Below are 22,952 nucleotides of genomic sequence, written 5' to 3' on the forward strand. Positions count from 1 at the left end.
TTTTTTTTTTTTTTTTTTGAGACGGAGTCTCGCTCTGTCGCCCAGGCTGGAGTGCAGTGGTGCAATCTCGGCTCACTGCAAGCTCCGCCTCCCGGGTTCACACCATTCTCCTGCCTCAGCCTCTCCGAGTAGCTGGGACTACAGGCGCCCGCCACCACGCCCGGCTAATTTTTTTGTATTTTTAGTAGAGAAGGGGTTTCATCATGGTCTCGATCTCCTGACCTCGTGATCCGCCCGCCTCGGCCTGCCAAAGTGCTGGGATTACGAGCGTGAGCCACCGCGCCCAGCCAAACTTTTTCTACTATCTCCTCAAAATGGAAAAAGCTAAGGTATCTGTCAAACTATTTCCAGAGAAAGTTTATTTGTATATATAGCTTGTAAAAGCAAAAGTGTATGCTGTACAAGAAGCAAAATGTATTTGAGTACTGTTCTCTAGGTATTTTCCAAGAGATTTAAACTCTTTGCTCACTATGTGGGTAACAGATTTATTCATACACCAAGCCTCGGTGACACACAAGTTACCCATGTAACAAACCTGCATCTGTACCCCTGAACCTAAAATAATGAAATAAATTAAATAGATAGACAATAGATAGATAGATGATAGATAGATAGATAGATAGATAGATAGATAGATAGATAGATAGATACATAGATAGATACATAGATAGATACATAGAGAGATACATAGATACATGGATACATAGATAGAACTGGCAAAGGACATAAAGTTCACTGAGAATCAGATTCTCAGGACTAAATACGAGCTAAATTTCTTTCCAAAACACACAAATTTAAAATTTCCCTTGATAATATTTGAGAAATTTGGTTATTAAAACAGAGAAGCAAAACAGGGCATATAAAGTAGGAAAACTTAGCAGGTTTATTTAAAAAAATATTGAATGCTACCTTGTCTAAGTGTAGAGTCATGTAAGAGGAGTAAATTTCTGTTAAGATTACTCTATTTGGCTTTTCTTTACTAACATTGGTTGTGATATAACCTAAACTTGTTTTTTAGCCTAGATATTTTAACTGCCTCATTAATGTATTATCAGACATTAAAGGGTCAGAATAAATTACCTCAAGGGCCTTATAATTACCTTTCCCTTCTGAAACATGCTCCCAACCTGGAAGTAGTCAAACCAGTGTCAATGTGATCATCATTGCCATAAGCATTCCAAAATAACTAACACTCTAACCTTTCAGAAATATTCATTTCCCACCAGCAAAATGTAGTTCTTTTTAAAAAAAAAATAAGGCACATTTTACTTTTTATTTCCAAATATAATCTCAGGAAACTTTATATTTTAAGAAATTATTGTATTTGTTTCTTGGTAAATCTTAGCTACTTATTTCCACACTAATATATATAGATCGGCTTTCTAGAGAACATATAGATGCCTTAATCTTCCTCTCATCGCTTGAAATGCACGCATTTATGTAAAAGTTGGCATTTGTCAAGATGATCATAGAATAAACAAAAAAATGACAAGAAAAATAAGAGAAAATGGGATTAAATAAAGAAAATTGCTTCCTTCAACATTGAATCCCCTTGAGGTTGTTGGAGGTGTATCAAATTGAGTAGGTGACTTCTTAAAGTTCTATTTGTGATTTCACCTTACCTTGGAAAATGAAAAATGTGAATGTGGATGTCAGCCTATACAATGAGAATTTTCTTAGTGTGTTAATTGACATTATTTGATTATAAGTTCAAACTCCATGTGAAATAATTTAAGTTAAATAGAAAAATTAAGATACAGGGGGTTTTCACTGAAATCAATGTATAAATATACTTGGGCTTTCTTATACTTTTAAATACTTACATTTAGTTAACACTGTATCCTGGAAATCTGAATCTTTCTAATTATTATTACAGCTGCATAATTGTCTATTTATACTCAGTCTCCTATAGGCGAATATTAGTATTTTTGTAATATTTGCTTTGACATATAATACCATTCCAAATAACTTTGAACACATGTTATTTCATAGTATGAAGTACTTAACATACATTTTTAGGAGTAGGAAAGGGTAATTTTGTGTTAATTGCCAAATTTCCTCTCATATGTGTGGTCCAACTTTTCATTCCCACATGAATAAATGAGAGGACTATTTCCTTTATAGCCTTGCCAACAAAGCATGTTGTTTAGCTTTAAAATTTTTGCTAATTTTGTAAGTGAGATATGGTATCTATGTCTAAATTTAATCTTCATGTTTTATTATGAGAAAAGTTGAGTGTTTTTTAGATGTTTAAATGTAAGCTTTTTTTAATGTAAATGTTATGTTGTAAACTGTTTCCTCATGATTTTGTATATTTGGGGGTCTACTTATGCATTAAATTTTGTTTTAAAATATTTTTAAATGCTTATTATATATTAAGTAGGTTGGCCTTTTTCTCCTTTTAATGTAGTATTTATGGGAAATATTTTCTCTTTTTTTTTCTTTTGGCTTTGCTTAAGATTTTTTTTCTATGAAAATATTTTTTCAAGTGGTTAAATTATCAATATGTTTTTTATTGCTTGTGGATTTTAACAAAAAAAAGAAAACACCTTCGTCCATCACTGTAATAAATTACTGTTTTTTCTGCTTTGCTTGGTTGTTATATTTCAGATCTATTTGGAAATTGTTCTATAGAATTATATATCAGGTGTGAATCTTAACATTGTCCAACTGACTCTTTAGGTTTTAAAACTTTATGAATTTTAAAATTACTAAACACCTAACTGATGTGAGATGCCTGCTTTACCATGCACTAAAATTTCATATGCACATTGGCTTATATTTGGAATTTCTATTCTTTTCAATTAGTTTCTTTGTGTATTTCTGCATTAGTATATCCTTTTAATTATAGGGGGTTTATATATACTATATTTAGTTCTCTTATTCCTTCATTGCTTTTCTTCTTTTGAATTTTCATATATATACTTGGAAGCTTATTTTCCCATATAAATTTATTTTCTTTTTATTGTTGAAGGAATACTTAACATAAGATCTACCCTCCTAAGGCATTTTTAAGTGCACAATATAATATTTTTAACCATAGACAGAATATTGTACAGCAAATCTCTAGAATGTATTCAGCTTGTATGATTAAAACTTTATATCCATTTATATCCTTTATATACCCTTTACATATGTGTATATCGTATATATTATATCCTATATATGCCTTTATATACTTTTGTATATTGAAGAGAAAATCCCCATTTGCCCTTCAACTTAGGCCCTGACAACCACCATTCTACTCTCTATGTCTGAGTTTGATTATTTTAGGTACATCATATAAGCGAAATCATGCATTATTTGTCCTTCTGTGACTGGCTAATTTTACTTATAATAATGGCAGAATTTCATTTTTAAGGGTGAATAATATTTCATTGTATGTATACACCACAGTATATCCATTCATCTATCCATGGATATTTAGATTGTTTCCTTATCTTGGCCATAGTGAATAACACTGCAATGAGCATGAGATTAGAGATAACTGTTCAATATAGTGGTTTGAATTCCTTTGTATATATATTCAGAAGTGAAATTGCTGGGTTATGTTAGTTCTATTTAAAATTTTTGAGGGATCCCCACAGTATTTCCAAAGCTGCCGAACCGTTTTATATTTCAACCACCAAGGTACAAGGATTCCAATTTTTTCACATCCTCACAAATACTTTTTATTTTCTTTTATAATGGCCATCCTAATAGGTGTAAGTGATATATCATTGTGGTTTTGATTTGGATTTCCTTGATAATAAGTTATGTTGAGCATCTTTTCACATATCTGTTGACCATGTGTAGGTCTTTGGAAAAATGTCTACTCAAATGTTTTGCCCATTTTATAATTAAGTTGTTTGGATTTGTTTTTGTTTGTTTTTGCTATTAGTTTTAATAGTTTTTAATATACTTTGGATATTAACACCTTTTTCTCTCTTTTTTTTTGAAAAAAACTTTAAGTTCTGGGATACATCTGCAGAATGTGCGGGACTGTTACATAGGTATACAAGCACCATGGTAGTTTGCTGCACCTATCAACCCGTCATCTAGGTGTTTTTTGTTTGTTTGTTTGTTTGTTTTTTCTCTTTTTTTGAGATGGAGTCTCGCTCTGTCGCTAGGCTGGAATGCAGTGGCACCAGATTTGGGCTCACTGCAATCTCCGCCTCCTGGGTTCAAGCGATTCTCCTCGTCATCTAGGTTTTATGCCCTGCGTGCATTAGGTATTTGTCCTAATGCTTTCCCTCTCCTTTCCACGTACCCCCCAACAGGCCCTGGTGTATGTTGTTCCCCTCCCTGTGTCCGTGTTCTCATTGTTCATCATACATGTGCATGTGTCTTTATAGTAGAATGATTTATAATCCTTTGGGTATATACCCGGTAATGGGATTGCTAGGTCAAATGGTATTTCTCGTTGTAGATCCTTGAGGAATCGTCACACAGTTTTCCACAATGGTTTAACTAATTTACACTCCCACCAACAGTGTAAAAGAGTTCCTATTTCTCCACAGCCCCGCCAACATTTATTGTTTCCTGAATTTTTAATAATCACCATTCTGACCGGCATGAGATGGTATCTCATTGTGGTTTTGATTTGCATTTCTCTAATGATCAGTGATGATGAGCTTTTTTTCTTATGTTTGTTGGCCACATAAATGTGTTCTTTTGAGAAGTGTCTATTCATATCCTTTGCACACTTTTTGTTGGGGTTGTTGGTTTTTTTCTTGTAAATTTGCTTAAGTTCCTAGTAGATTCTGGATATTAGAACTTTATCAGATGGGTAGATTGCAAAAATTTTCTCCCATTCTGTAGGTTGCCTGTTCACTCTGATGCCAGTTTCCCTTGCTGTGCAGATGCTCTTTAGGTTAATTAGATCCCATTTATCAATTTTGGCTTTTATTGCAATTGCTTTTGGTGTTTTTGTCATGAAGTCTTTTCCCATGCCTATGTCCTGTATGACATTGCCTAGGTTTTCTTCCAGGGTTTTTATGTTTTGGGGTTGTATATTTAAGTCTTTCATCCATCTTGAGTTATTTTTTGTGTAATATGTAAGGAAGGAGTCCAGTTTCAGTGTTCTGCATATGGCTAGCCAGTTTTCCCAGCACCATTTATTGAATAGGGAATCCTTTCCCCATTGCTTGTTTTTTTCAGGTTTGTTGAAGATCAGATAGTTGTAGATGTGTGGTGTTATTTCTGAGGTCTCTGTTCTGTTCCATTGGTCTGTATATCTGCTTTGGTACCAGTACCATGTGGTTTGAGTGACTGTAGCCTTGTAGTCTAGTTTGAAGTCAAGTAGCACGATGCCTCCAGGTTTGTTCTTTTTGGTTAGGATTGTTTTGGCTATACAGGCTCTTTTTTGGTTCCAAATGAAATTTAATTTTTTCTAATTATGCAAAGAAAGTCACTAGCAGCTTGAAGGGAATAGCATTGAATCTAGAAATTACTTTAGGCAGTATGGCCATTTTCACAGTATTGATTCTTCCTATCCATGAGCATGGAATGTTTTTCCATTTGTTTGTGTCCTTTCTTATTTCCTTGTGCAGTGGTTTGTAGTTCTCCTTAAAGAGGTCCTTCAAGTCCTTTGTAAGTTGTATTCCTAGGTATTTTATTCTCTTTGTAGCAATTGTAAATGTTAACTCTTTATCAGATATATGACTTGCAAATATTTTCTCCCACTCTCGCAGTTGCCTTTTGACTCTGTTTATTGTTTCCTTTGCTTTGCAGATGACTTCTAGTTTGATATAGTGCCAGTGTCTTTTCTTGCTTTAGTTTCTTGTTCTTTTTGTGTCTTAATCAAGAAATTATTGTCTGGACCAATGCCATAAAGCCTTTCCTCTCTCTTATTCTAAGATTTTCAGACTTTTAGGCTTTCTGTTTAAATTTTTAATAAATTTTTACTTGACTTTAGTGTATAATGCAAAAAAAGCAGCCCAATTTCATTATTTTGCATATAGATATATGGTTTTCCCGTGGCCATTTGTTGAAGATACTATCTTTTCTCATTGTGTATTCTTAGCATCATCATTGTCAAAGATCAATTGATAGTATAAGGATGGGTTTATTTCTTACATCTCTATTCTATTCTGTTCCATTGATCCATATGTCTGTTTTTATGCCATTACGATACTACTTTAATTACTGTTGCTTTGTAATATATTTTAAAGTCAGAAATGTGATACCTCCAGCTTTGTTTTCCTTTCCCAAGATTGCTTTGGCTATTTAGGGTCTTTTATCGTTCCATATGTGTTTTGGGATTATTTTTCTATCACTGTGAAAAATGTCATTGGTATTTTGATAGGAAACACATTGAATCTATAGATAGCTTTGGGTAGTATATGAAGTGTTAACAAAATTAGGTCTTCCTATTCATGAATACAGGATATCTTTCCATTTATTTGTGCCTCCTTTAATTTTTTTCATCAAAGTTTTGTAATTCTTAGTGTACAAGTATTTTACTACCTGGGTAATATATTTTGGATTACAGGTAATACATGATGTCCACTTGACGTCATTGATGTTGCTAATTTAATGATTTGGTTAAGGTAGTATTTGCTAGGTTTCTTATCTGTAAAGTTATTATTTGTTTATTTACCTACTGTACTCATGGACAGTGAGTCACTAAGATCAGTTTATTCTCAAGGGGGGTGGGAACTGCTGAACTCTACATGTATTATTTGGAATTTTTCTATATGGAAGATTTGTTACTTCTCCCTCATATATTTGTTCAATCTTTTTTTACATTCATTTGATTCAGGTATATTTATCCTTTGAGTTATAATCCAATGCTGCATTATTTATTTCATCTTTCAGGTTGGCTCCTATGTTCTCTTTTTTTTTTTTTTTCGAGACAGTCTCGCTGTCGCCCAGGCTGGAGTGCAATGGCGCGATCTCGGCTCACTGCAGGCTCCGCCCCCCAGGGTTCATGCCATTCTCCTGCCTCAGCCTCCCGAGTAGCTGGGACTACAGGTGCCCGCCACCTCACCCAGCTAATTTTTTGTATTTTTAGTAGAGACGGGGTTTCACTGTGTCAGCCAGGATGGTCTCGATCTCCTGACCTCGTGCTCTGCCCGCCTCGGCCTCCCAAAGTGCTGGGATTACAGGCGTGAGCCACCGCTCCCGGCCTGTTCTCCTTTTTTTAGACATGGTCTCACTCTGTTGCCCAGGCTGGAGTGAAGTGGCACAATCTCAACTCACTGCAACCTCTGCCTCCCAGGTTCACGCAATTCACATGTCTCAGCTTCCCTATTAGCTGGGACTACAGGTATGTACCACCATGCCTGGCTAATTTTTGTATTTTTGTTTTTTCTTGGTAGAGATAGGGGTTTCAACATGTTGGCCAGGCTGGTCTCGAAGTCCTGACCTCAAGTGATCCACCCTCCTCAGCCTCCCAAATCTCCTGTTCTTTTCACCATTCTTTTGTTTTTAGAGAACTTCCTTACTTTCTGGCATTACAGATATTGCAAGCTCATCATGTGTATTTAAAGCCTCAGCTCTAAAATTATTCATTTATTTAAAAAGACCTGCTTGCTTTTGTTAGAAGATGGTATTTTCTAGATCTCTGCATTGGCCATGTTCATTACTACTAGGGTGTCATTGTTTATAGGCCCTCTCAAGGAACGGATTTGGTTAATATATGTATGATCACTAGCCATTGTATACACACACATATGTAAAGGTGTCTCTATATTCTGTGAATACATTCAGATAAACATAAGTTCATATTGATGTTTCTAACTCTAATACAGCACCACAGGATTCATTCTAGCCTTCTCATCTGCTTATCTATAATATCCTATTCCAACATGGAGAAATATGGTTCCCACCATTCACCATTTATTTCACTGTTCAATCTCAGTAGGCAGAAAAAATTTCATAATTGCTTACCTATAACCAAATGAGAAACAAACTTGCCAACCAGAGAGTGATGTCTATTTATGTTTCCTTTGATCTTTAGCCTTACAGTTTTCAGACATCATTTTGCAGAATTGTGTAATTCAGCCTCTTTTTTCCTTTCACCTCATTTTGTGTGGTATGTAATACATTTGTCATATTGTAACACAGTTAGATTCATTTATCGCAATTTGCATTCAATTCTTGGGATCCCAGACATCTTGATTGATGATGCTAGATTTTGGTTTTTAGTTTGCTTACATTTTTACTTTTAGTTTCATTGCTTTGAGATCAGAGAATGTTATTGTTATTAACTCGTATTTATAGAAATTATATAGGTATTTTTGGTGTCCTTAAATATGTTCATGTTTTGTGAATATTCAGAGTATTTAGTCATTCATTGTGATATGTGGTTCTATGGACATTTACAAATGCATAAATTCATGTATCTACCATCGTTGCCTCCTGGGGTTAATTTTCATGACTGTTTTTTTTTAAGAGATTATTCATTTTATCTAGGTTTTCAAATGTACTTACATAGATTTCTGTGAAACAGATCTATCTTATGTACCAATTTGTAACTGTCTTTCTTTAATAGTTATTTCCTTTACTTTTACTTAGTTATTTCTTACTTTTTACTACAGTTATTATTTACTATACTTGTACTTTGTTTTTTTCCTTGATTGAATTGTTTATTAATTTTTTTGCCTATTTATTGACTGAAAAACTACCTTTTTGCCTTTATGTTTGTATTTCTACTCTTTTTTTCTGGTTTTTAGCTCATTCTTTCCTGTATTTATCATTTATCTCAACTTTTGCCTTTTTTGTAGTCTATTTGGTTGTTCATGTATTACACATTTTGAGCAGAAAATTTTTTCAATTATTTTATTTAGCTTTTATTTATATAAGTATTTAAGGCTACAAATTCTCCTGTGATCACTTCTTTAGTTTTACCACAAAAATTTTCTAATTTGTAGGTTTTCAAGATCACTACTTTTAAGAAATTCTCTACATTTTATTTTAGTCATCATTTATACAAGGGTTGTTTAATAATGATTTTAAAATATTACACAGAGAAGGGCCATTTCATTTATGCTTTTTCTTCAACTTTTATTGCTTTGAGATCAGAGAATATTATTGACATTTTCTCTTATTCCCAGAAATTATAGAGATATTTTAAAGGTTGTCATGTTTTGCAAATGTACAGAGTATGTTTATGACTGTGTTATTTATTACCAAGTTATAAAATTCAAGATCTACTTTATTTGTTATATTGTTTGAGGTCGCTTGACCTTTCCTGAACTGAGAGCAATGTATTGCAATCTCTAACTATTCGTGGTTTTGTTTTTATTAATCGCTGATTTAAAAAATATATTTTTGTATGTTTGCTGTGCTATTTGTTGCGTAGACAGAGATATTGATAATTCTTATACATCCACTATGAATTGCAGTCTTAATCATTATTAAATGTTATTCATTGCCTCATTTCATGCTTTTTGTCTTGAATTGTTCTTTCTCTGTTATCAGGATCACAACTACTCTTTTCCTAATGTTTGCATTTTCCTGGTATACTTTTTCTGTCACTGCCCCCCAATCTCCTACCCCCCACACCTTTTACAAAATCTTTTTGAATGGATTTACTTCATTTCTCTACAGTAGCAATTATACGGCATTGAGCTAGGTTTCTCTCTGTATCCAGATCTGAATACCTTTTTCTGTTATTAGATTTAATAAGCCTATTTGTATTTGTAGTGTGACCATTGTGTTTGGGCTAAGATTTATGTACTTAAGCTATGTAGATTTTGTTATATTTATTGTGTTTGATTCTGTTTTTGCTAAATTGGACATTTAATTTGGAATTTGGAGGATTTGTAGTTTTAACTAGTGATTACCTTTATGTTAATGACTTTTCTATTTCTCTTGGTCTTTCTCTGTCTCTCTTCTTCCTTCTTTTCCTCTTCCTTCCTTTTATCTTTCCTTCGTTCTTTTCTTTACTTGAACGTGTTTTTTGGTTTATTAATTTTAAATTATTTTTTATTATTACCTATTTATTATCTATGCACAGTGGCATACTGGTAAATCTTTATCAACTGCCATCCACAGGGGTCGGGAGAGAAAAAGCTCTGGTGTGTTTATTTCAGTGACGGAAATATTCCCACTATTGCCAATGGCAAGCTACCAACATGATGTCGCTAAATGCATTCAGGGAAAGAAACTCAGATTTGCATAATCACGTCTTGCAAACTCATCTGAGCCCACTCCAGTATACCACCCTGTCTGCCATATCCATTAATTCATCCTACTTTCCCTTCTTTCTCTCTTATTTCTCCCCCATTTTTAGGGGCTATACTTTATACAGAAAACACATAACATTTACATTTAGTCCACTTTGATTAAGACTAATGTTTAAAATTCTAAGAGTTTAACATTTATTATCACCCCACCCCCAACTTTTTTTTTTTTTTTTTTTTTTTTGGTAGTACCTCCAGGTAACTTGTGATGGGACCAAGCTCACCCTCTGGTAAAAGCCTCAGGAAGGCTCAAGGTAGAGTATTCCTGAGTCCTTTCATGTCTAAAACTATGTTTTTGTAGACTTCATATGATACAGATTGATCAAATATAATAATTTTAGGTCAAGCGTTCTTGAGTGATTTGAGATTGTTGCATTTTCTAATAGTGAGTTAGTTATATATCTATAGATCCAAAATAATTATTTCTTTATTTTTACATTCTGTTACTTAAAATATTCTCAGACTTGGCTGAAATATTTCAGTTATTCCAAAGTACACAGAACTTCCAAAGGTCAAGGGAGGTTTCTTTTATTTTTGAAATTTTTTAATTGCAAGTTTTACATATTAGTATTTTCCATGATTTCATTAATTTTTATTTAGCATCTCTAATTAAATATATATTGGATAACTTTTGCCTAGTTTCTATAGATATCATTTTTTCTTGGCACTTTTTTTATTTAATTTTTTTACTTTTAACTACTGATTCATATACTAAATTGCTTTGATTATTTTCTATTAAATTCATCCTTTCTTATGAATCTCTTAAGTTAAATATTTTTGAAATAATTTTATTTTTTTCTCAATTTCTTTTTTGTTCACTTGTTATCTTGATTTTTAAAAATATTTTTTGAAATGTGTTGCCTTTTATATCAGTATGTTTGTGTTTAAGCATATTTAAGTCAGGTTGGATTGTCATGCTAAAGCTTTTTCTGCTTCATAGTTGGAAGCTGAGGAAAAATGTTTTAATTTCCATGGTCTATTTTCTTCTACTACTGCTATTAATATTGCCTAGTGTTCAGTACCTTCCTAAATATTTCATATTTTTCGGCACCAGTAGTAAAAGGAGTGGTGTGAGATTGGGGTTTAACAGTTTTCTAACATTCAGTGGTGTGATTTTCTGTTGGTTAAGTGAAGTGCAGTCACTATACCAAATGGACCCCTTTTATGGTTAGAGGAGGATTTATTCTTTCACAGGAATGTGGTTCCTTACTGTGGTTTCCTTCTTTTTTTCTGCTAAACACTAAGCATCCCAGGATCATATTCTCCTGAAATGTTTTCATCCCCCCCCCCAAAAGATTTCCTTGTTGCCAGTGGTCTTATTCATGTTTCAGACTTGTTTTCAGTATTCTTAAATTTGCGTACATGTCACGCTTTCTTGGGTGAGAAAGATTTCTTCTGTGTTCCATCATTGATGGATGCCCTCTTCCTCTTCACTCTCTCCTACCAGTCTTCATCTACCTTTCTGTTTTGGTGACGACTCAAGACTGCTGGGTTTTGATGTTTACTTTCTACTTATATGTGTATCAAAGTTTGTGTTATTATTTTGTCTCCTACTTATGCTTTGAGCTTAGGTTATAAGTAGTTTTATTTGCTCCCCTGTTTAATATCTATATGTGGATATGTATGAATGGAATATGGGGAATATGTGTGATGAGACTGACATTTAATAGGTCTTCTTTATCACAGAGAAAACTGGAGGTACATCTCCCCCAACCTACCCCACCAATACTTACCTTTATAAATAGAAAACTATTTGGACTATGTATTTATATGATAGGATTTAATTATAAATGTGTAGTTTTTCTAAAAGATTTCTGAGAAAATTAACATCAATGTAAAAGCAGAAATAAAATAGATGAGTGCTAGAACTAAGAGAACCACATTATTGCAGTTCTTTCAGAAAATTTCTAATAAATAAACCTCAGAATTAAAGAAATCCTAGTGGGCACACTCACCATTCTCCTGCCAGTGAAACTACAATTTACATTTAAATAAAGAAAATTAACTGGATGATAAAAGAGTTCTACTAATATACACTGGAGAGCCCAGAGCTCTCCAAAACTTAGAATGATCAAAAGAAAATCAATGTATTTGCAAGCATATTTGTAATTAACATAGATGTTTTAAAAAGTGGAGTTGGGAGCTGATGATTCTGAAGAAGCAGAAAAACAATTATCTGAAATAAATTTACAGCAATAACAACAAAGACATTGAAAAATGTTCTAATTCAGGTTTTCAACTAAGACTTGCATGTGTAAAATTTGATCAATCATTTTTAAAAATAAATAAGCCAGGTCAAGAAAACTATTATGAATATAAAAAGAAAATTACTAAATCAAGAAAACACAAAAAGATATTAATAACACTTTAAACTTATGATTATAACCTCACATGGACCCCCTAATAGTGCCCAGCAATCATATGACTTTTCTTTAGTGTGTTATATTTAGTCCCCTTCCAACTCTTAAGTGATCGATACAGTTTTCCCACATCATTGAAATTAAAAAATGAAACCTTCGGCTGGGCACGGTGGCTCATGCCTGTAATCCTAGCACTTTGGGAAACCGAGGCAGGTGGATCACCTGAGGTCATGAGTTGACACAAGCCTGGCCAACATGGTGAAACCCCATCTCTACTAAAAATACAAAAATTAGCTGGGTGTGGTGGTGCACACCTGTAATCCCAGCTACCCAGGAGGATGAGGCAGGAGAATCACTGGAACCCGGGAGGCAGAGGCTGCAGTGAGCCGAGATCTCACCACTGCACTGTAGCCTGGGCAACAGAGAGAGACTCCATCTCAAAAACAAACAAAAAACAAACAAACAACAAACAAAAAAACCCCGAAACCATCACACTTGAGTTCTAAGTTCTCTCCTCCAACCAAACCTAAAACCTGCATGGATTTTCACAGAGGAAGAATCTCTACTCTATGACAGGCAACCCTCTAACAGGTAATATCCCAACTCATCTCATCTTCACACACAACTTACTCTTTTTATTTCCTCTCCCTTCTGGTGTAGTCAACTTTCAATATTTTGTTTATGGTTATTGAATCTATTTTTCTAGGTTTTGATTTCTGAGTTTTACTTACCAATTTTGTCATCAGATTTATGTTAGTTTCTCTTGTTGAGTTGCGGAGTTATATAGTCTAGAAAAAAGTTATTTAAAATGGAAATTATCAGAATTTGGAAAAACAATTCACCCACCTCAACACACACACACACACACACACACACACACAAACTGTGCTTGATCGTGATAATTATGGTGATAATTATAACTTTTAATTTCTTTCAATGTTTTTCACTATAGCTTTTGATATATTAGGTTTTCAGTTTTTCTAATTTTTAAGAGTAAAATTTAGTAGTTTATATTTATTCTAGAAAAATCATCCACTTCAACCAGTTTCAAATTTTCAAAATTGAACTGTTGATTCTAAATTTTAAGTATCTTGTTTTGTGTAAATGTATTTTTTTCCTTGTTTTAATACATTCACATTTTTCTGATTATTGATACAGTTGGACTTATGCCTACAATCTTAATAGATTTTCTCTTTATCATGCTCTGCATTTTTCTTTTTTGTATCTTTTTTGCCTTTGATTTAATTAATTATACTTTGTTAAATTAAGTTTATAAATGCAGTTTTTTTTTTTTTTTGACAGGGTCTCACTGTCACCCTGAGTGACACTGTCTCACTGAAATGTAGTGGTGTAATCACTGCTCACTGCAGTCTCAACCTCCCAGGCTCAAGAAATCTTTCCATCTCAGCCTCAAGCAATCTTTCCACCTCAGCCTCTTGGGTAGCTGGGATGACAGGTGCGTGCCTTTATGCTAGGCTAATTTTTGTATCTTTTGTAGAGACAAGAGTTTTGTCATGTTGCCCATGCTGACCTCAAACTCCTGGGCTTAAGCAATCCACCCTCAGCCTCCCAAGGTGCTGAAATTACAGGCGTGAGTCATCACACACCTAGCAAACACAAGTATTTTTGGTAAGTATTTACTTCCTATTTGTGTTTTTCTTGATCATATTTAGATATGCATATATTCATAGTTAGAAGTAGATATTTATATTCAGCATTAAAATTATTCCCCTGAAAGGGGGAAGAATGAGAACATGTTTATATTTCCCTTGTTCTTTGACATTTATATTACCTGAGATTTGAAATTTTATATGCAGAATTTTACTTCTATATTTCATTGTTATTTCAACCTAATGTCATGTTTAGCTTCATTGGTTGCCTGCTGTTATTTTTATACTCCTTCCCCCACCATGCTTTTAGCAATATTTTTGGAAGGATCACTGTGGGTCTTTTCTCCTTTCCTTTAGAATGGCATTTTGGCTGGACACTGGAGATCAGACTATTCTTTGTTAAATCAGAAGAATTGTTCAACTACCCATCCTTTTATCATCAATGTTTAGTACATTTCCTGGCACTAGAGGTTCCCTAGCAAATGTTTATTGAAAGGATTATTTGATGTTTCTGGAAGACCAGATGTTGGACTACCAGGATGCATCAAATGAATGCCACACTTAGGATCTTCCCAAGTGGAACTCTGACCTTTGAAAGGTGACACCAATCAGCATTATCCTTTGAAGTCAGACTTGTTTAAATATATCTATTTCCATATATCTATAGCTACATCTATACTTTAGGGAATAGGAAATAGGAAGCTGTCTAAAGGGAAAAGTTCAGAGAAATGGGGAAAGCAGTACTTTGATATAATGAGGAGGAAGAAACTAGGGACTTGCCGGAGTTTTAATTTTTCTATTTGATGAAAAACCCTGTGAAAACATAAATTGACTGAAAGTGAGGAATAGGCTATGCGTAGGATGAAGCAAGAAAATGAGGATACAGGATGAAGAAGACAAGCACTGATAATTTTATACAAATGAGATTAGCATTTATTTACATTTTTCACTTTTCCACTTAGTTATTAACTTTGTAACACTTCTCATTTTCTTTATTATATAAATCATATGGTAAAGGGAAAGAAATGAATTTAATAAGAGAACTATGTCAGGGTGAAATTTAGATTTCCATTCTACAAAATGAAATTTTAATATATGTAAAGTTATTTTAAGAAAGGGAGGAGATAACTCATTCTATGAGGCCAGCATCATCCTTATATAAAAACCTGGCAGAGATACAACAAAAAAGAAAATTTGAGACCAATATCCTTGATGAACATCGATGCAAAAATCCTCAGCAAAATAATGGCAAACCGAATCCAGCAGCACATCAAAAAGCTTATCTGTCATGATCAAGTATGCTTCATCTCTGGGTTGCAAGTTGGTCCAGCATTGCAAATCAATAAATGTAATTCATCACATAAACAGAACTAAAGACAAAAACCACATGATTATCCCAATAGATGCAGAAAAGGCTTTTGATAAAATTGAATATCCATTCATCTTAAAAACTCCCAATAAACTAGGTATTGAAGGAACATACCTCAAAATAATAAGAGCCATATATCACAAACCCACAGCCAACATCATACTGAATGGGTAAAATCTGGAAGCATTCCTTCCCAAACCAGCACAAGATAAGGCTGCAGTTTCTCACCACTCCTATTCAAAATAGTTTTGGGTGTTCTGACCAGGGCAATCAGGCAAAAGAAAAAATAGAGGGCATCCAAATGGCATGAGAGGAAATAAAACTATTTCTGTTTGCAGATGACATGATCTGATATCTAGAAAACCTCATAGTCTCAGCCCCAAAGCTTCTTAAGCTTATAAACAACTTCAGCGAAATATCAGGATCAAAAAATTTTACACAAAAATCAATGTGCAAAAATCACTAGCATTCCTATACATCAACAACAGTAAAGCTGAGAGCCAAATCAGAAATGAACTACATTCTCAACTGACACAAAAATAGTAAAATACCTAGGAATATAGCTAACTAGGGAGGTGATACCTTGACTTTAAACTATCCTACAGGGCTGCAGTAACCGAAACAGCATGGTCCTGGTACAAAAATAGAGACATAGATCAATGGAACAGAATAGAGAACCCAGAAATAAGACCACACACTTACAATGATCTGATCTTTGACAAACCTGACAAAAACATGCAATGGAGAAAAAATTCCCTATTCAATAAATGGTACTGGGATAAATGGCTAGCCATATGCAGAAAACAGAAGCTGGACCCCTTCCTTATATAATATACACAAATAACTCAATGTAAACGTAAATGTAAAACCCAAAGCTGTAAAAACCTGGGAAGACAGCCCAGGCAATGCCATTCAGGACATAGGCATGGGCAAAGATATCATGATGAAGATGCCAAAATCAACTGTTACAAAAGCAAAAATTGACAAATTGGATCTAATTAAAGAGCTTCTGCACAACAAAATAAATTATCATAAGAGTAAACAGACAACATACGTAGTGGGAGACAATTTTTGCAATCTATTCATCTGACAAAGGTCTAATATCCAAAGTCTATGAGGAACTTACACAAATTTACAAGAAAAAAACCAAAAGCTCCATAAAAACTTGGGCAAAGAAAATGAACAGACACTTTTCAAAAGAAGACATACATGTGGCCAATAATCATAAGAAAGAAAGCTCAACATCACTAATCGTTAGAGAAATGCGCATCAAAGCCACAATGAGATGCCATCTAACACCAGTCAGAATGACTATTATTAAGTCAAGAAACGACATATGCTAGCAAGGTTATGGAGAAAAGGATGGCTTATACATTGTTGGTGGAAGTATAAATAGTTCAATCATTGTGGAAGACAGTTTGGCAATTCCTCAAAAACATAAAGACAGAAATACCATTCCACCTATTAATCCCACTACTTAGTATTTTCCCAAAGGAATATAAATCATTCTATCAAAAAGACACATGCACAAATGTGTTCATTGCAACACTATTCACAATAGCAAAGACACAGAACCAACCTAGATGCTCATGAATGATAGACTGGATAAAGAAAATGTGGTACAGATACACCATGGAATACTATGCAGCCATAAAAAAGAACAAGATCATGTTCTTTGTTCTTTGCAGGGACATGGATGGAGCTGGAGGCCGTTATCCTCAGCAAACTAACACAGGAACAGAAAATCGAATACCACATATTCTCATTACAAGTGGGAGATAAATGATGAGAACACATAGATACATAGAGTGGAACAATACATACTAGGGCCTCTTGGAGGGCGGAGGGTGGAGGGTGGAAGGAAGGAGACTAACAGAAAAAATAACTACTGGGTATTAGGCTTAATACCTGGGTAATGAAATAATCTGTATAACAAACCTCCGTGACACAAGTTTACCTATGTAACAAACCTGCACTTACACCCCTGAACGTAAAATAAAAGTTAAAAAAAAATGGGAGGAGAAACTAGAAAGATTGGGACAAGTGCAACATACAGAAACCATTAAAATTCAATGGAAAGTTGATGTTTATGATAAATGCACAGTTAAATATTTAAGGAAAGAGAGGCATCTTACTACCGTAAGAAAGAAATCACTTGGAAAATCTAACTTGTTGAAAATGGCAAGGATAATAAAACAACTTACCCCAAAACAAAAAAAGTTCAAGAAATGAAGGTAATACAAATAGCAAGTTATTCAGGAAGGACTTCACTAAGAACTTAGAAGTGAAATGTACAACTCCAATAATGTCAGTAGAAACAAAACTTTCAGTGATTCACAGACTAACTTAGTGTGAGAATAATTTTGCAGACTGGTCACAAAACATCATTTCTCTTGGTATTTTATGTGAGGTAAGACAGAATTTAAAGTAAAATTATAGGCCAGGTGTGGTGGCTCATGCCTGTAATTCCACCACTTTGGGAGGCCAAGGCGGGTGGATCACTTGAGTGCAAGAGTTTGAGACCAGCCTGCGCAACACAGGGAAAACCCATCTCTACTAAAAATACAGAATATTAGTTGGGCAAAGTCGCATGTGCCTATAATTCCAGTTACTCAGAAGGCTGATGTGGGAGAATCACTTGAACCCAGAGGCAGAGGTTGCAGTGAGCTGAGATCAACCCAGGCACTTCAGCCTGGGCAACAGAGTGAGACTGTCTCAAAAAAACAAAATGAATAAAAAAGTAAAATTATAAAGGGATTTGGAGTCATGGTGTACCTATATGTATAATTGATAACGAAAACAACATTTTAAAAGTTGTATGTGCTGAACAACCTAGCCACAGATATTAAAGCAGAAAAGATTAAAAATTCAAAGAAAATTGGATAAAATGATGTAACACAATAATACTTAATGACAATGATATTCATGTATGATAAAGTAGAATTATGGCTACTTAACACATTTTCTATTCTACAGAGTAACTTCTTTTGAGTTTACATAAAATGTTCAGAGACATTTCTCATATTCTATGATTCAACAAATTTTATCATTTTCAAAATTCGGAACAATTACAGCATACATTCTCTGAATACAATACAGTTAATTTTTAAAATAAGAGATTTAAACTGTCATCATGTGGATGATTAAATATAGTTCAGTTGAACAAACTTTATTAAGTATGTACAGCATACTAGAAACTGTGATAGGTGCTGGAGAGTCAAAGATTGAAAAATAAGTATTTCAAGATAAATTCATGAGAAAGAAATTCATTTTACATAAAGACAATTGACTGGTGTGAATCACTTTGAAGTGTTCAGATATAATGCTATAATAGAAAATTGAGGCTGGGTGCAGTGACTCTTGCCTGTAATCCCAGCACACTGGGAGGCTGAGGCAGGCAGATTACTTGAGGCCAGGAGTCCCAGACCAGCCTTGCCAACATGGTGAAACCCCATCTCTACTAAAAGTAGAGAAATTAGCTGGGCATAGTGGTGCATGCCTATAATACCAGCTCTTTGGGAGGCTGAGGCAAGAGAACTGCTTGAACCCGAGAGGTGGAGGTTGCAGTGAGCCAAGATTGCACCACTCCACTCCAGCCTGGACAACTGTGGGAGACTCTGTCTCAAAAAAAGAAAACTGAGGTGCAGTTAGAATAGAAGGCAGCATGATAAGTAGCTAAAAAAACAACGCCAACACTAGCCTATGCCTTTGGTAGCCTAAGAGCCACACGTCATTTTCTGCTGTAAACATTTCTGAAATTTCTCCCGTGTAATACAGTATAGCTACTGTGTACACATCTTAGAGAACACTCTTTGACTATGCAAAGACAGGCAATCCATGTCCTACATCTCTGAGTGATAGGCATTCTTCCTCTGCTTCCACTGCAACCATGACAATATTTTTAACTGATAGACTAAGAATGAAATATGGCCAGGCGTGGTGGCTCACACCTGTAATCCCAGCATTTTGGGAAGCAGAGGTGGGTGGATCACCTTAGGTCAGGAGTTCGAGACCAGCCTGGCCAACATAGTGAAACCCCATATCTACTAAAAATACTAAAATTAGCTGGGCGTGGTGGCACATGCCTGTAATCTCATCTACCTGGGAGGCTGAGGCAGGCGAATCGCTTGAACTTGGGAGGTGGAGGTTGTAGTGTGCCGAGATCGTGCCATTGCACTCCAGCCTGGACAATAAGAGTGAGACTCTGTCAAAAAAAAAAAAAAAAAGAATAAAACATATTACATATTTATTCTTATCTTTAAATATTTAGTCATAAATATATGCATATTATCTATTAGGTTGTGGGCAAATGAATGAAGAAATAATAAGGCAACTTGTTAAAACAACTAGACATTTGAAAATTTCACCGAGGAGTGAGAAAACGCAAGGTTAGCCTACGATGCTTACTTCTGAAAATGTTTAGAGGCCATATTTGATATTTATGATTACCATCCTGAAATATCTATTTGGTATTTATTTTGCATTTGTCTAGTACCCCCGTTTTAATGGCTCTGTGATCATAGTGTAGAGTCAAATCTTCATGATTGAGAAATCTGAGTCTTTGTTTATCCTTAACACTGTACATGTACTTTCAAATAGTTTCCCAGGGTGCCATCCTACCCCTTTATTCTCCGTTATGCTTCAGACACATGGTTTCAACTTGATTGTAGTGACAATCCCTGAAAACCAATACACAAACATTTTCTAATAGTTTAACTGACTGTTGTAAAGCACACAAAATGTAAGGCATGAATTTCAGCTTTCAATTCAGTGGATCTACTTTGTTTGGAGGTAGAATTTTTCTCAATATTAACTTATTTGAATAAATACAGCACAAAGTAAAAAAAATGAAAAACTGACAACAAAAATTTTTGTGAATTAATCATTATGTGAATAGTGACAATTGCTCTTCATGTTTCTGCCCTTTAAAATCCTGAGCCCTTTTGATATGCCTGGAAGTAAAAGTTTCTGGATAACATTTGTAAGATCCCAAATCAATGTCCCAGCCTTATAAAATATTGGCTCAGACCTGACCCCCAGTGGAGTATGTATTATTGGCTTCTGGATAATGGGGTAGAGAGATGGGCTAGGCTAGGTCCTAGAATGATAGGACCAAAGCATACCATGTGGAACTCCCACTTATTCTTTCTCTGACAAGTGACTTCCTTTGGTCAGAAGAAATATTTTGTGATACAATGATGCTTTATGAGAGATTTAGTAATCAAGTGATCTCTTGAGCCATGATACAATAACTTAAGGTTAGTATTTACTAGTTCTGTCAAATTGAGGTCTCAGCAGGGGCGTTAAACAGTACACTTCTGTGACAAGAAAGATTCATGTTGTATATTAGTTCATTCTCACAGTATTAATAAAGACATACTCAAGACTGGGTAATTTACAAAGGAAAGAGTTTTAGTTGACTCACAGTTCAGCATGGCTGGGGAGGTCTCAGGAAACTTACAATCATGGCAGTAGGGGAAGCAAACGTGTCCTTCTTCACAAGGCAGCAGGAAGAAGTGTCAAGCAAAAGGGAGAAAAGTCCCTTATAAAACCATCAGATCTCATGAGAACTCACTCATTATCATGAGAGCAGCATGAGAGTAACTGCCCCCATGATTAAATTACCTCCCACTCTGTCTCTCCCATGACACGTGGGGATTATAGGAAGTACAATTCAAGATGAGATTTGGGTGGAGACACAGCCAAACCATATCATTCCACCCCTGGCCCCTCCCTAATCTCATGCTCTCACATTTCAAAACACAATCATGCCCTCCCATCAGTCCCCCAAAAGTTTAACTCATTCCAGCATTAACTCAAAAGTCCAAGTCCGAAGTCTCATCTGAGACAAGGCAAGTCTCTTCTGCCTATGAGCCTGTAAAATAAAAAGCAAGCTAGTGACTTCCTAGATACAATGTGGATACAAGCATTGGGTAAATGCATTCCTCCCAAATGGGAGAAATTCGCCAAAACAAAGGGGCTACAGGCCCCATGCAAGTCAAAGTCCAATGGAGCAGTCATTAAACCTTAAAGGTCCAAAATGACGTCCTTTGACTCCGTGTCTCACATCCAGGTTACGCAAAAGCAAGAAGTGGCTCTCACAGCCTTTGGACAGCTCTGCCCCTATGGCTTTGCAGGATACAGCCCCATCCCAGCTGCTTTCACAGGCTGGCATTGAGTGTCTATGGCTTTTCCAGGCTCATGGTGCAAGCTGTCAGTGATGCAGCATTCTGAGGTCTGGAGGATAGTGACTCTTTTCTCACAGCTTCACCAGGCAGTGCCCCAGTGGGGATTCTATATAGCTCCTCTGACTTCACATTTCCCTTCTGCAATGCCCTAGCAGAAGTTCTCTAGGGGGGCTCTGCCCCTGCAACAAACTTCTGCCTGGACATTCAGGCATTTCTGTACATCCTCTGAAATCTAGGCAGGCGTTCCCAAACCTCAATTCTTGACCTCTGTGCACCCACAGTCTCAACACCACATGAAAACCACCAGGGCTTGGGGTTTGTACCCTCTGAAGCAGTGGCCTGAGCTTTACATTAGCCCCTTTTAGCGATGGCTGGAACTGAAGCATCTGGGATCCAGGGCACAAAGTCCATACACTGCACACAGCTGGGGGGCCCTGGGCCAGGCCCACACAACCATTTTTCCCTCCTAGGCCTCCAGGCCTATGATGAGAGAGGCTCCCATGAAGGTCTCTGACATGCCCTGGAGACATTTTCCCCATTGTCTTAGTGATTAACATTTGGCTCCTCATAACTTATGATGCAGCTGGCTTGCATTTCTCCCCAGAATATGGGCTTTTCTTTTCTATCACATAAGCCTGCAAATTTTCCAAACTTGTATGATCTGCTTCCTTTTGAACACTTTGCCGCTTAGAAATTTCTTCTGCCAGGTACTCTAAATCATGTCTCTCAACTTCAAAGCACCAAAGATCTCTAGGGCAGGGGCAATATGCCACCAGTCTCTTTGTTAAAACATAGCAAAAATCACCTTTATTTTAGTTCCCAACAAGTTCCTCATCTCCATCTGAGATCACCTCACCCTGGATTTCATTGTCCATATCACTATCAGCACTTTGGTCAAAGCCATTCAACAAGTCTCTAGGAAGTTCCAAACTTTCCCACATCTTTCTGTTTTCTTCTGAGCCCTCCAAACCGTTCCAGCCTCTCCCTGTTACCCACTTCCAAAGTCACTTCTACATTTTCGGGTATCTTTGCAGCAGCACCCCACTACCCAGTACCAATTTACTGTATTAGTCCATTCTCATGCTGCTAATAAAGTCATACCAGAGACTGGGTAATTTATAAAGGAAAGAGGTTTAATTGACTCATAGTTCAGCATGGCTGGGGAGGCCTCATGAAACTTACAATCATGGCAAAAAGGGAAGCAAATACATCCTTCTTCACAGGGCAGCAGGAAGGAGAAATGCCCATGAGAAGAG

The 22,952-nt window shown here is 35.5% G+C and overlaps 1 long non-coding RNA gene across 1 annotated transcript in view; it reads left to right on the plus strand.

Moving 5' to 3' along the window:
• LOC131381284 (uncharacterized) overlaps nt 1–14,158 on the plus strand; it is a 90,729-nt gene extending 76,571 nt beyond the window's left edge. The window contains exon 4 of the long non-coding RNA XR_009209913.1: nt 14,028–14,158. This is a non-coding gene — a long non-coding RNA (uncharacterized LOC131381284). The remainder of the gene's footprint in view (nt 1–14,027) is intronic.
• The last annotated feature ends 8,794 nt before the right edge of the window (nt 14,159–22,952 follow it).

Source organism: Hylobates moloch, unplaced genomic scaffold, assembly GCF_009828535.3.
Source record: "Hylobates moloch isolate HMO894 unplaced genomic scaffold, HMol_V3 SCAFFOLD_15, whole genome shotgun sequence".
Lineage (NCBI taxonomy): Eukaryota > Metazoa > Chordata > Mammalia > Primates > Hylobatidae > Hylobates > Hylobates moloch.